This window comes from Podarcis erhardii (assembly GCF_964252035.2).
Source record: "Podarcis erhardii genome assembly, chromosome: 3".
In the NCBI taxonomy this organism is placed as follows: Eukaryota; Metazoa; Chordata; class Lepidosauria; order Squamata; family Lacertidae; genus Podarcis; species Podarcis erhardii.
Window position 1 is genome coordinate 4,907,158 of NC_138507.1, and position 14,140 is coordinate 4,921,297.

Below are 14,140 nucleotides of genomic sequence, written 5' to 3' on the forward strand. Positions count from 1 at the left end.
TCCCAAGACGACTAAATAACAATTTAGTTCTTGTTTTGTTAATGGTGCTACAATAAATAAGAGGCAGGCAAAGGGCAAATTGAGATGCTCTGGATTTTCTTTCCCACCCCCAGCCGTTGTTGCCACAATTACTATTAATTTAAACAGAAAAACAATACCTCTTACCATAACAGGAAGGACGATGAGGTGAGGTGTTGCAGCTCAGTCTACTGGCCAGAAGTGGTTGGCTTATTCTGATGATGCTTATAGTTATAGTTACTTATTTGGCTTACTGCTACGTAATAAAGATAGTCTCTAAGCAGTTTTCAAAAGAAACATATACACAAGCAATAAACAATAAAATAATAAAATAACATTTCAAAGTAACACAGTAAAATTCCAATAAAATATAAAGCAAAAACTGAGCAGCACAATATAAAAATTCCCCAAGAAAGCTTTTCAGCTGCCTCCTTGTTCTTTCTTTTTCAATTGGACATTGACTGGACAGCCCTTCAAACATAGGGCTGCCTTCTGTGAAGTAGGGCAGATGTTCACCACTTTGTAAGCAGGCTCAGGAATTCTATGCCATTATTGTTGTTGTTGTTGTTGTTGTTGTTGTTGTTGTTGTTGTTATTCCTTTGTATTTCTAAGGTCTAGGACATAGGTATACCCCTGGGTCCCCTTGATAGCAAATGACTTTTTTTCTGTGACTACTAGAACTTGCCAGCACAAAAATGGCAGGGGGAGGTGTATTACCACTGGGATAATTCGCCATTCATTTCCAACTTTGTAAAATTGTATTTTGCCTTCTTGACTTATTTCAGTAACTATGATAAGGCATGCAGAACATATGCTAAGGCATATCTCGGTATCCCTGTACAAGCATACTGTTAAAAGCGCCTTAGATGTGTGGCAAGTGAAGTCCTTATTTCCAGGAACGTGTTGCCTTTGTACATCCAGGCAGGGAGGAGAGCAGCAATGTCATGTGTGAAATGCAATCTAAAGAGGGTCCCTGCTCTCCCAGTCTAGGACAGCTGAAGAGCTGTAATTCAAGCGTCCTCTGTGCTGCTGTCACTGCTAGTGATTGAGGTGGACAGGAGTTGTGGATACGGCTGCGGCCAGTAAAGGACGCAGACAGGTGGGAGGCCAAGTTAAGGGGCGGGTAAGAGCATCTAGTACAAAAAAGGACCGCATCAGCCTTTCCAGACCAGTCCCAGTTGAGAGGAAGAGGAAGAAAAGAACCCAGGGGGAGACAGGAGGAGGAGGAGAAACTGGAGATGACATTAGCAGCATGAAAACAGGGGAGTGTAGCAGAGAGGCTTGAAGAACTATGGAGCCGTTCCCCAGCAAGGAATATTGCAAGGAGCAGCACTCTTTAAAGAAATTGCGAAGGGGTTGAGGATTCCACAGGAGAGAGGGGCAGAAATTTAGACGGATTTGAAGTAAAATGCAAATTAGGAAGTGGCGAGCAGAGGGTGTGGATAGAGTGGGGAAGAGGGGCTGGAAGTTGCATGAGAAAAATAATTTTAGAAACAGGCAAGAGGCGAGATAATAGTAAAGACTGCACAGAATCTTTTTCTTTTTTTAATTTTAAAAGGTCATCAAGGTCTCTGAACAAAACCAGTTGTAAGAATTTTAAGTGTCTCAGGAAAAAATATCCCGGAAGAAGCAAACCTCTCTGTGTCTTAACACCCCCTTTCAAATGCCCCCTAACACCCCTTCCTCCAAATTTGGATGGTGAAATGATGGCCCACCGTGCAGAACGAGATACGCACTTCAGGAAGACTCTGGTGATCTATGAGGTAATGTTTGAAATTTTCATATTTAACCTCTTCTTGGACTATTTTGCCAAATCATTGCTTCACTTTCTTTATTTGCACTAATAAGTTATTTAAAAGTGATTCTCATCAAAATTGAAAAGGCAGAACCATATTTCACACATTATGCAATAGCAAATCCAGGTTTACCACCAAGCCCCTCTAGATAGAGAGCAGCAACCAACCATGACTCTCTGTCTAGGATTACGATAAGCATATTCCAACCACATGTTTGCTTCCTTTGTCCTTTAACCTAAAATAAGTTGTATTTTTTTCATCATCAGGCCGTTTGCACAGGCCTTAGAGGTGGAGGAGGAAATCAGCACACCCCTCGTCCTATTTAATGTTTATTACATGGCTTAACTGTATTGGGCTGTCTCATGGGTAGGCAACCTAAGGCCTGGGGGCCGGATCCAGCCCAATCACCTTCTAAATCCAGCCCGCGGACGGTCCAGGAATCAGCATGTTTTTACATAGTAGAATGCGTCCTTTTATTTAAAATGCATCTCTGGGCTATTTGTGGGGCATAGGAATTCGTTCATCCCCCCCACCCCAAAAAAAATTAATGTCTGTTAGTGTCCAGTGGTTCTTAGGATAGTACAGACAGGGCGGTTGCAGTCCTATGAACACTTACCCAAGAGCAAGATCAATCGAACCCAGTTGGATTTGGGTCCCAGAATGCAGTACATGCAGAGCACATAGGCTTCCTCACCATCACGGCCAGTGACCCTAAATTATGTTGCCTGCATGACAGAAAGTTTAATCCACAAGTCAAGGGGAAACACAGTTTTAATGAAATCTTAGGACAATGAATGGTACATTCTATAAGTAAAAGTCACCTTTAAAGAGAAGCAAAGGGACCCTCTCCATGATCTTGGGTTTGTAGGGCCACAGTCACAAGAGCTTACAACATGATCACATCTGCAATGTAGAATCTGATAGCTGTGACAACAATATTGAGTGCTTCTGCTTAGAAATATTTTAAAGAAATATTTTAATGTCCTCCTGACTGAAAAAGAAAAGCTGAAAATGTGGAGTTTATCTGCTAAACAATGTGAAATTACAAGGGGTTGGAGTACAACTTCATTAGCCAATCAGTTGTGTTTCTTCACTCAGCAAAGATGTAATAACTCCATAGGGATGCTAAGGGTAACATCCTATGCAGGTTTACTTATAAGTTAAATGTACCACTGTATGCTCACTCCCATGTAGGTATGCTCTGCCATTTTCCCGGGGAAAACCCATGGTTTTCTGCTGAAAACATCAATCAGATTTTCTAGAAATTAGTTCCAGTTCAGCAGTAAAGAATGTGTTTTCCAGGCAAACACAAAACCACTCTGGCTCATGCCTAGAAAGCACGGGGAAAGTGAGAAACTGCTTTCTAGGCAGAAGCATAGACAAACCCTGAGTCTTGGCTTGGCAAACATTGTGTTTTCAATAATCAATGAGTAACAACATTATTCACTGAACCATGACACATAACATTAATGAAAAAGCACCCAAATTCACCTCAAATCCCAAGCATGAATTTTTTGTTTTTATTTGTTTGCAAATCTACATGCTTTTCTTTCTTGCTTTCTGGACATAGCACTTTGAGTAGATTTTCAAGCGCTGGAACTAAAGGGCCATATCTGTTTCAGCTTCTTGTTAGGCATTAAGCCAATTAAATAAATTGTAGCTGATCAGTCAAATGAATTTTAATGTATTAATCAGTTAACATTTTCAATGGAAAGCATATTTTGTTTTTAGAGAGTGCATTAATTGTTGTCCCACGATCACCATCTTAAATGGCAGGTGTTATTAACCTCCAGGGGGCTCAGTAACACCTGCCATTCACACTTCTTGAAGTCCTTGCCTTAAAAACAATTCCCGTTTTTCATTTAGTTTCCCAACTGAGGGCAAATTATTAGTGTGAAAAAGTTATTAATCAATTACCCTAAATTTATATATTTATTGCTGTAAGCCGCTTTGAGACCTAGATACTGAAAACCAAGAAATTAACTTTCCAAATAAATATTATAAATAGACATTCTCTAAACATCAAAGCCTTCCGTCTTGTACCTAAGGAAAGATTTGCCAGTCTCTGCCTGCAATATTCACGGAGACCCAAAGGCTCCTCCTCATGAGCTTAGCATTCTACCCAGGCAGAGTAACAGTTGGGGCATTTTGGTGGCATTCTGACTGAAGCAGCAGAGGCTCAGGGGAAATTGTGATTTGCATCATATTTAAATTCTTGCTTACAGGTTTTAGGGAAATCCTCCAGTGCAGCCTTCCACACAGCAGTGGTTCCCTTCTGTGGTAAGGTAAAGGTAAAGGGACCCCTGACCATTAGGTCCAGTCGTGGCCGACTGGGGTTGTGGCGCTCATCTCACTTTATTGGCCGAGGGAGCCGGTGTACACCTTCTGGCTCATGTGGCCAGCATGACTAAGCCGCTTCTGGAGAACCAGAGCAGCGCACGGAAACGCCGTTTACCTTCCCGTTTACCTATTTATCTACTTGCACTTTGACATGCTTTTGAACTGCTAGGTGGGCAGGAGCAGGGACCGAGCAACGGAAGTTCACCCCGTCACAGGGATTCGAACCGCCGACCTTCTGATCGGCAAGTCCTAGGCTCTGTGGTTTAACTCACAGCACCACCCGCATCCCTCCCTTCTGTGGTGGCCGTGTTGTATTCTTTAAGTGCCCACATCAGTAATGCTCCACTAAGCTAACAGACATCTGAAGAAGTGTATCTGAAGAAGTGTGCGTGCACACGAAGTGTATCTGAAGAAGTGTGCATGCACACGAAAAGCTCATACCAAGAACTGACTTAGTTGGTCTTTAAGGTGCTACTGGAAGGAATTTGTTTTGTTCTAACAGACATAGATGGTGCTCAGATGCCCATTACCTGTGCACTCACTGCACTGCAGCCTTCACAGGACATTATCCAAAATGCATGTGTATCCTGTACATTGTTACAGCATCCTATTGTTTGATGTGTTGTTTCTCAAACCAGCTTCACACGGATTGGAATCCTAAAGTCGCTACTAATTTGTCTCATCTCTAAGGTGTTTGTCGCTTGGTTTCTTTCATATTATAATTCCAAGTTCCATCAGTATTAAAAGCAGTCCTGATGATAAGTCTTAGGCTTATCTGGTTTAGGTCCAGCATTATCCCTCAGCAATGGCACTCAACTGATTTTACATTGGGCGGCTGCAGTGGCAAACACAAAATACTTTTACTTCTCTGTGATGCCTCTGGTTGCGAACGGGATCCGTTCTGGAGGCCCGTTCGCAACGTGAAAAGCCTGCAACCTGAAGCGCCATATCTGCGCAGGTGCACGGCACGTCTTGGTGCTTGTGCGCATGCATGAAGCGCAATTTAGCGCTACTGCGTATGCGCGAGCGGCAAAACCCGGAAGTAACCCTTTTACAGTACTTCCAGGTCACCGCAGGACACAACCTGAAAAAACGTAACATGAAGCAAACGTAACATGAGGTATGACTGTGCTTGCTTTGTAGCAAACCCTCCAAGTGCCCCTATGTAAAGAAGACGGTCCCACATTTACAGAAGCCACCCCAGTTTCTGATTTGATCCTAGAATGTCCTGCTTTTCCTTAGAATGTCCCTATTTTCATTGGGAAAATGTAGGAGGGTATGGAGTTATGTGACTCCCCCTGAGCTAAAGAGATAAGCAACTCTACAACCTTTAGGAAACATCTGAAGGCACCTCTGTATAGATTTTTTTTAAATGTTTAAAGTTTTATTATGTTTTTATATATGTTGGAAACTGTCCAGAGTGGCTGGGGCAACCCGGACAGATGGGCAGGGTATTATTATTATTATTATTATTATTATTATTATTATTGAATAGGACGTCCCTATTTTAATTGGATAAATGTTGGAGGGTATGTTGTAGTATTTAGGAGTAGCAGAAGTGAGTTGGCGACAGGTGGCCTTTTTAGGGCAAAGCTGTAAGGGAGAGCCACGTGGTATGTAAAGTAATGGATTCTGACTAGGCAACTTGTGAGCTAAAAGGGCCCACCAGGATCTAACTGGTGGCCTTCTCTACAACCTCAAAGCTATATTATTGTTTAAACTACTTTTGCCACCTTCTATTACATACAGTTATGCTAAGGCAAAGGTTCCTTCGACCACCTGTGTTTTGGACCAATGTCAGAGTCACATTTATTTCTAGTCAGTGCACATAATAAACAGTTAAATGAGTCTATTAGGAGTGCATGTGAAAAAATAGAAATCTGTTTTCTTCTCTCTTTTTGAAAAAGGTGGCTGACCTCTGTTAATATAATTACTCTGCTTTATTATGGGTTTGTTTTGTTTGTTTTGTTTTTTTAAAGGAATTGCAACTAATGTTCTCAGTATAGACTGCATTTTAATCACAACTATATCTGAGAGTAGTCCTTTAAACCTTTGTCCACATTGATTAGTTTTGCTTATTTAATTCCTATTCCGCTTAATATATTAAATATATATCTAAGCAGTGTACAAAACACTAAAGCATTGGTCCTCTCTCCTGACTTCCCTTCTGAAGTGTTCCTGCCCCTGGCCTAAATCTGGGACTGAGTAACAAAGCATGAGATCATTTCTAAAGGCAAGACAGCTTCCAAAGGGTTTCCCTCATATTGGTTTCAGGAAGAGTGGGGCCCTACAAGTCACAGGCAAGAACACCACACTGGATGTATTAAGGGAGAGGCAAGGGGAGTAGTGACATAGCAGCCATTTGAAAAGTTCATGAAAAGTTTAAAGCAAGAATAGGACAGCATGCATAGACTAGACCCTTTCTGCTGATGCATAGTCTCCAGTCCCGGCTTGTGGTAGGTCTTTCTTTCAGAGAGCCATTCCAGACCTTCTGAGTGTACCGTGATTCCCTAACTGAAGTTCATTACTGGCAATCAATACTTCCCTAGTAGATATCTCAAAGGATTGTTGGAGTGCCTTAAACATCATGGCCGAGAGAGCAGAGATGGAATCCCTGCTCCCCCAGCAGCTAAGTGTATTCTTGGAGAGCCAAGCCATACATTCAGAAATCACTTTGGACAACAGGTGGACAATTGCCTGTTTAAATGCTCCTCCATGCAGAAAATAACAGCATATGGTGTACATGAGGGAGAACTCAGTGTGTTTCAGTAAAATGTGAGCTTCATTCATTCATGCAGTGGGGGCGCAGGTGTGTGCTTCCATGTAGAAAAGCTTTCACACATGTCTTTCTCCTACCAACAGTCTGAAATGATATAGTTGCAACAGTCGCCTTACATGCTCTTTACAAACTATTGCTAATGCGTAATTTGAAGTTGTTGGGTGGCTGTTAAAATCATGTAAGTCTCCACTAAGTCACCTGGAGCCACTTCTCCAGGCTCTTGCAGGATAAAGGGGAAGGTACACATAAGTACAGGTTATTGGGCTGTCACAGGTGGGTTAAGCTACATTTAAATTCAGGGGCTTCAGGAATTTCAGTTGTGCAGTCCCTGTGCACAACAGCTGACTATTCTAATCCCGTGCATGAGCTTATTGTCTGTTGCCGTCCTTCAAATGTAAGGTACCATACTGCAAGCACATGGCAGCAGACTCAAAGGATAGCTTTCAAACAGACAAGCAAGTGCATAAACTTCTGTTTGGGTACAATCACCTAGTTCTAAAATATCTCCCAACGTTAATGGAAAAATCACCACGCTTAACAGTGTAAAACTGAAACAGCTGCTCCTATCTGTCTCCTATCGTATCTAAAATGCCAAGAATGGACAGATGTGTCACTCTATAGCTTAGAGATGATTGGGTTACTGTCATCAGATCAAGCTCAATCCATTACCCATTAAACACCCTCTGTTACACATTTATTTGTGGGTCAGAGTTCAACTATGGCATTGCAGGCCTTCTAGGCCCATCTCCATTTCTTATCTGCTTGTGCTGCTGTTTCTTATGTACTGAGCAACCTCTTCCCAGTCATAAGAAACAGGAAACCTCAGAGTCACACAAGCGTGTTCATAGGCAAAATGTAGGATCAAGGATACATGGAGAGAAGGAGAAATAAACAACAGCAAAGTTTTCTTTCAGTAGACATTGAGTTTATATTTCTGATTAAAGGGGGATACATGTTTTCACACTCAATGGAAAGCTTTTGCATAAGAGTTAAACAAATTATACCTTTCTCATAGATAAGAATGTAATTTTAAGACATAGTATTATGGTAGGTACTGGGTAGTTACCCGTGCTATTTTTCTAGGAAAAGAGGTGCCAGAACTCCCTATGAATGCCTCCCTTGTTTCTTATAATGGCAATGGTCACTTAAGAGGTGCTGGAATTGAATTCAGGTGAGTTCTGGCTGAAAAAGAATTCTGGTAGTTGCACAATATTATTCAGTTCAGACCTTTTGTTGGTTGAAGTGGAAGGAAGCGCAAAACAGCCCCTGAAGTTGTAACCCATCTAGCAGAGGTTTTCTAATTGGTGAGTTTGTCCTCTGACCAAGGGAATGTGGCTCTGACATCCTATGCAGCCTGCTTAACAAATTTGCAAGGCACTTTGGGGACAAAATCTCTCAGATTCCAACAGAGGTTGACATCACAGTCAGAGCAAATTGGTGGAGGTGTCCAGAGCACAGCCTGTTCCATTTGACTGGGTCACTTTTGGTTATTGTGGCTTGAGGATGAGGAACAAGCTGCTTGAGGAAGAGTGGACTTCCTTGACCCCTGCCCATCTTTGCTTCTCTCAGAGCTAGCCATGGTGAATTGGCTTGGGACACCCAGTAAGTGATTAATGCTTCACTGGAGGAATGGAAGTTTGTATCTGCCTGGAAGGAGAAGGCAGTGCTTCCGCTACTTAAGAGGGCCTCCTTGCACCCAGAAGTGTTACATAACTATCAGCCCATGGCAGATGTCTCCTTTTTGAGCAAGGTCCTTGAGTGGGTGGCAATAGCCCTCCTTCATATATGTTTGCAAGAAAATGATCACCTGGATCCATTGCAGCTTGGCCAGGCCATTGCACTGAAACTTTCTTGGTCTCACTGGTTGGCTTTTGATACCATTGCCTATGGTGTCCTTCTGCAGCAGACGTTGAAGTTGGGAAGCTGAAGTGGGGGGCATTGTACTTTGGAGGTTCTGCTCCTATCCCCAGAGCCATTTCCAGAAATAAGTTGTGTGAGGGTCACTGTTCAGCATGACAGGAGCTGCCCTGTGGCATCCAACAGGGTTTCATCTTGTCCCCATGATTTTTAACATTTATCTGAAATAGCTGGAAAGTATAATCAGGAGAACTAGAGTGAGGTACCACCAGTCTGCAGATGAAATAATAATAATAATAATAATAATAATAATAATAATAATAATAATAATTTATTATTTGTACCCCGCCCATCTGGCTGGGTTTCCCCAGCCACTGTGGGCGGCTTCCAACAAAGATGAAAAATACATTAAAATGTCACATATTAAAAACTTCCCTGAACAGGGCTGCCTTCAGATTTCTTCTGAATGTCAGGTAGTTGTTTATCGCTTTGACATCTGATGGGAGGGCGTTCCACAGGGCGGGCGCCACTACCAAGAAGGCCCTCTGCCTGGTGCCCTGTAACTTGGCCTCTCGCAGTGAGGGAACCGCCAGAAGGCCCTCGGAGCTGGACCTCAGTGTCTGGGCAGAATGATGGGGGAGGAGACGCTCCTTCAGGTATACTGGACCGAGGCCATTTAGGGCTTTAAAGGTCAGCACCAACACTTTGAATTGTGCTCGGAAACGTACTGGGAGCCAATGTAGGTCTTTCAAGACTGGTGTTATATGGTCTCGGCGGCCGCTCCCAGTCACCAGTCTAGCTGCCGCGTTCTGGATTAGTTGTAGTTTCCGGGTCACCTTCAAAGATAGCCCCATGTAGAGCGCATTGCAGTAGTCCAAGCAGGAGATAACCAGAGCATGCACCACTCTGGCAAGACAGTCTGCTGGCAGATAGGGTCTCAGCCTACGTATCAGATGGAACTGGTAAACAGCTGCCCTGGATACAGATTTGACCTGTGCCTCCATGGACAGCTGTGAGTCCAAAATGACTCCCAGGCTGCGCACCTGGTCCTTCAGGGGCACAGTTACCCCATTCAGGACCAGGGAATCTTCCACACCTGCCCGCCTCCTGTCCCCCCAAAACAGTACTTCTGTCTTGTCAGGATTCAACCTCAATCTGTTAGCCGCCATCCATCCTCCAACCGCCTCCAGACACTCACACAGGACCTTCACCGCCTTCACTGGTTCTGATTTAAAAGAGAGGTAGAGCTGGGTATCATCCGCATACTGATGAACACCCAGCCCAAATCTCCTGATGATCTCTCCCAGTGGCTGCATGTAAATGTTGAAAAGCATGGGGGAGAGGACAGAACCCTGAGGCACCCCACAAGTGAGAGCCCAAGGGTCTGAACACTCATCCCCCACCACCACTTTCTGAACACGGCCCAGGAGGAAGGAGCGGAACCACTGTATGACAGTGCCCCCAGCTCTCAGCCCCTCAAGACGGTCCAGAAGGATGGTATGGTCGATGGTATCGACATCCAGTTCTCTCTCTCTTTCTCTCTTCCATCTGAATCAGTAGAGGCAGTTGAGGTGCTAGATTGGTACATGGAGGCAGGGATGGCCTGGCAGTGGGCCAATAAATTGAAGCTGAATCCTGCAAAGAGAGAGGTGTTATCTATTTGGAGTTCCCAAGTTCAGAAGGTGGGAAGGCAGCCTGTTCCAGATGGCGATGTACTCCCTTGGAAGGAGCAGGTCTGTGGCTTGGGAGCACTCCTGAAGCCAGGTTGCATTGGAGTGTCTGTTTTCACCTCTGGCTAGTTTCTTCTGTCCCTTTTAGACAGAGAAGACTTGGCCACTGTATTCCATGCTCTGGTACTTTCTAGACTGCATTATTGCAGCAGGCTCTGGGTGGGCCCGCCTTGAAGACAACTCAGAAATATCTACAGAGCCACATGCAGCCACCAGATTACTGGCTGGGGTTCCATTTAGAACTGGCACGACCAGCTGCACTTGTTACCAGTTCACTTCTGGGCCCTATTCACATTTGTATTTAAAGCCCTAAATGACTCAGACCCTAAACATCTAAAAAGCTGACCGCTTTCCTACAGACCGTCTTGTGGGTCAGCAGAGGCCCTCTTTGTAGTTCCACCACCAATCAAAGTTTGGGGGTGGATACCCAAGAGAGGGCAATCTCTGCAGCAGCCACCAAACTGTGGGATTCCCTTCTTACAAAGTCATTCATTTCTCATTTTATGCTGAAGACACACTTCTTTACTCTGGCCATTAACACTCGAGATATAATTTTCTCTTTGGTGTAATTCATTTCAGTTGGTTATAATATTGTATTTTTAAATTGCTATAACCCCCCTTGAGATCTCATGGTGAAGGATGAGTAAGAAATCTAAATCATCATTGTCATCTTTAGGACCTGTACAAAGCTGGTTAAATTTCACCAAGGCTTTGTTGAGATTCCTGCATTGCAATGGGTTGGACAAAATAACCCCTGGGGTCCCTTCTATGATTTAAAGTGAAGTAGCTGGGGGGTGTCCCTCCCCCAACTTTTTCTCTTAAGTAGAGGGGGGGAGCCTTGCCACAACTTCAAGGGACTGAGGGAAAGCTCTCTAGTAGTACTTCCTTCTAGCTGCTTCTGCGTATGTATAGAAAACATGCAGTGAACTCGGTAAACAGTCACAAATTTCTAACTCGTGTGACCTCAGCCTTAGGCTTTTTAATGCAATCTGGTTCTGGGCTTTGCAACTGAGTATGGGACAGGAGCTGAGCATGGTTATGAGAGGGTTGAGGAAAACAGAATTAGGTTTGTTGCTAAATCCATCTTTTAACAACCCTGCATCCCAAATCAGATATCTTCTTGTGCAGCAGAAGGATGCAGCCAAACAAAGGCATGGAGGATTCCACAAACTCACCTGCCAAGGAAAGAGATGGTGTTGGATGCGAGTGGGCGATGCAAAATTACCCAGCCAGCTTAGAAAGGGAAAGAAATGGATTCAGGTATTTGAAGAAAATACCATGAATGATTGTGGGTGCAGCACTTTAGCTAGCAGAGATTTCACACTTCAATAGGCTCTTCAAGCAAGCATTCCTCTTGGCTTAAAGTAGAAGTTAGTCACTCTGGGTGAAAGCCCCTCACATCCATGCACAGGTGGGATAGGCTTCCACTTGCACAACAAGGTTTCTCTTTGCTCTTTTGCCCCATGAAGCCCCCCCCCCCATCAAGGAGAGGAAGTCCATTCATGTATGACTTTGGATTCCACCCACTATTAGTTCCATAGGAAGACATCTCCAAAACAGTGAGAGTGAGTCTCAATCCCTTAATTGACATTGCTTTTTTGTGAAAACTAGATAATAGCATACAGTGGTACCTCAGGTTACATACGCTTCAGGTTACATTCACTTCAGGTTACAGACTCCGCTAACCCAGAAATAGTACCTTGGGTTAAGAACTTTGCTTCAGGATGAGAACAGAAATTGTGCGGCAGCAGCAGGAGGCCCCATTAGCTAAAGTGGTGCTTTAGAGAACAGTTTCAGTTTCAGGTTTCCCAGGACATTCGATACAAGATCTCAAAGTAGCTGTTTTACTACAAAGGAATTTCAGAAATAGACTGGAAAGAGAAGCTGCTGAATTACAACTTATCACCAAACTCAAAACCATGGAAAAACCTGGTCTGAACAAAGACCTTGGATTCTTATCTCATTATACATGACAAAGCCATTTTTCACCTTTTCACCCCTTGCTTTTTCCTGTAAGACCTATTGCAGTCGTTAAGAGTTGTCAACAGGCTCATCACAGCTATCTGCCAATCACCCATTCCCACCACCCTTCTGAGTAATACCCCTCCCCACCTTCTCACTATATAGAAGGGTCTGGAAACTTCTGTTTCAGTGTATCTGAAGAAGTGTGCATGCACACGAAAGCTCATACCAAGAACTGACTTAGTTGGTCTTTAAGGTGCTACTGGAAGGAATTTGTTTAGTTTCAGGTTAAGAACAGTTTCAGGTTAAGAACGGACCTTCAGAACAAATTAAGTACTTAACCCGAGGTACCACTGTAAATAGTTGTTTGGTTTTACTGACAGCAGTTTATAACACACACACACACACACATACACACACACAGCTTATTTTGCAGTATGGGGGTGGATGGGTCAGTTTAGATAAGGAACAAAGAATTCACATTGCTATCTGCAAAGAAAACCCAAACTGGTTGGCAAAGCCCTGCATTTTCAAATTTAAAGAAATAGGATACCTAATTGCAGACCTCCCTCATTATATAAAGTTTAGACCTCAAACTCTGCCTATCCATTCCTTCCCAGCAACCAGAACAAACATCGGACTGTTTCATCCACTGAAAAGGCAATTCAACACTGAAGGGACTTTGCTCATACTATCTTCTTTCAGCTGCATTTCTCAGAACTCTGCCAAAAACATCTGAACCACGAAGAATAGTTTGAGGGCACATGATTCAGCTCCACTCCTGAAGGCAAGCAAGCCCTGGAGCTCTGCACAGGGTATTGGTTTTCAGATACTTGAAGGTGGTTTTGTAGAGCTAACATCTCCTGACCAAATCAGTTTTGCAGATTTCTGCAAAACCTGGGAAGACCTGAAACTAGCTCTCAGCAATATGCCAGCACAGCTGCAATAGACCTAGGGGCATTTTGGTATTCAAGTAATGCCCACCCTCCCACTCCTTGCAATACGCAGAGCACACTTCTAAAGATATTTTAGATTTTCTTGTGGCAATTGGGAAATTTAGACCAATTGTCCCACAAATATTATTGCCTGTGAATAGTCTGATTGTGGCTAGTAGACTGATGGGAACCGCAGGGACAGCAGTCTGGATCTCTGGCATAAGGGCATGGCACAAATTGATCGCGTCGGGATGCTACATGCACGAGCTCACTTAAAAACTGGATCCAGCTCTACTGCCACTTACTGTGTGTGCATGAAAACCCAATGTTCTCATAGAATCTGAAGTACTTGGCACATGTGGGAAACCAGTATGTGTAACCAAAAAGGGTAGGTACCGATTTACACATACTGTTTCTCACCAATGTCAACAAAAGAAAGTATAACTATCACATTAAGGTGGGGGCGGGAGGATAGGATCTGATGCACCGAGGCTGCTGCTCCATCACACTTACCTGGTAATGACGTCTGAAATCATTTACACACTTATCTGAAAGTTAAGGGTATTTCCACATTAGCAGCTTAAAATGCAGCATGGTCCTTTTCTCCGCACTGTGTTTCAAGACACATTTGCACACATCACAGGGTGGGGATTTCATCGCCTGAAATGCACTTTGGCTTCCTTGCCGCCACCAGCCCTGCTTCTGCCTGGAAATTCTATTCTC